Below are 1,080 nucleotides of genomic sequence, written 5' to 3' on the forward strand. Positions count from 1 at the left end.
GACACTCCGCATTCTTTTTTCTTTTTGTTTTTGAGACAGAGTTTTGCTCTTGTTGCCCGGGCTGGAGTGTTACATGACGTGATCTCGGCTCATTGCAACCTCTATCTCCCGGGTTCAGGCGGTTCTCTGGCCTCAGCCTCCTGAGTAGCTGGGACTACAGGCACATATCACCATGCCCAGCTAATTTTTGTATTTTTAGTAGAGATGGGGTTTCATCATGTTGGTCAGGCTGGTCTCAAACTCCTGACCTCAGGTGATCTGCCTGCCTCGGCCTCCCAAAGTGCTGGGGTTACAGGAGTGAGCCACTGTACCTGGCCCATAAATGCATATTAATCCATTTAATCCTCATCCCAATCCTTTGAGGGAAATCTAATTCTTACGTCTATTTTACAGATGGAACAATGGAGGAAGGGTTAAGGTTATTGTCCAAAGTCAGCAGCAGGTAAGTGATGCAGCAGGGATTTGAACTCACGTAGTATTGTGGCAGGCTAGGTCTCCCTAACGGCTGAACAGGCAGGCCTCCATAACGACTGTCTCAGCACTGACTGAGTGGTGAAGTTAAATATTAAAAGCTGAGAGAGCCATTGCCCTTATACAAAGGCTGGAATGTAACAAAAGCCCACCAAGACTTGTGCCCAGGCCTTTCCTGGGCCTTGAAACATGACAAGATAATGAAGGATTTCTTAACAGGACCCATTTGGGATTAAACAAGTTTATTGGGGGGTCCAAAGAAACTCCCCAGGCCTCCACAAACAAGTTTATTGGGGGTCTGAAGGGACTCCCCAAACCTCCATGATTTAGCAGGAGACAAGATAAGGGTAATCATCCCAGCACCTGGACCCATTTAGATTAAGTAAATTTAATGAGGCTCCAGAGGAAGGTCTACAGGACTCAGATCTTAGTTATAGATGAGAAGTTAATCACTTAAGTCTTTAGATGAATGCACACTTACATGTAGACATATAGCTTAGAAGGTATAGAAGCTCTGGAAAACTTTGTAATTTAGAGTTGGTCTGGTGGTATTTTCTAGGCCTTCTCCCTGTGCCTGGTTACAGAAATAAAAACTGTCTTCCTCCCCAG

This window comes from Rhinopithecus bieti, unplaced genomic scaffold, assembly GCF_001698545.2.
Source record: "Rhinopithecus bieti isolate Rb0 unplaced genomic scaffold, ASM169854v2 scaffold_8226, whole genome shotgun sequence".
Lineage (NCBI taxonomy): Eukaryota > Metazoa > Chordata > Mammalia > Primates > Cercopithecidae > Rhinopithecus > Rhinopithecus bieti.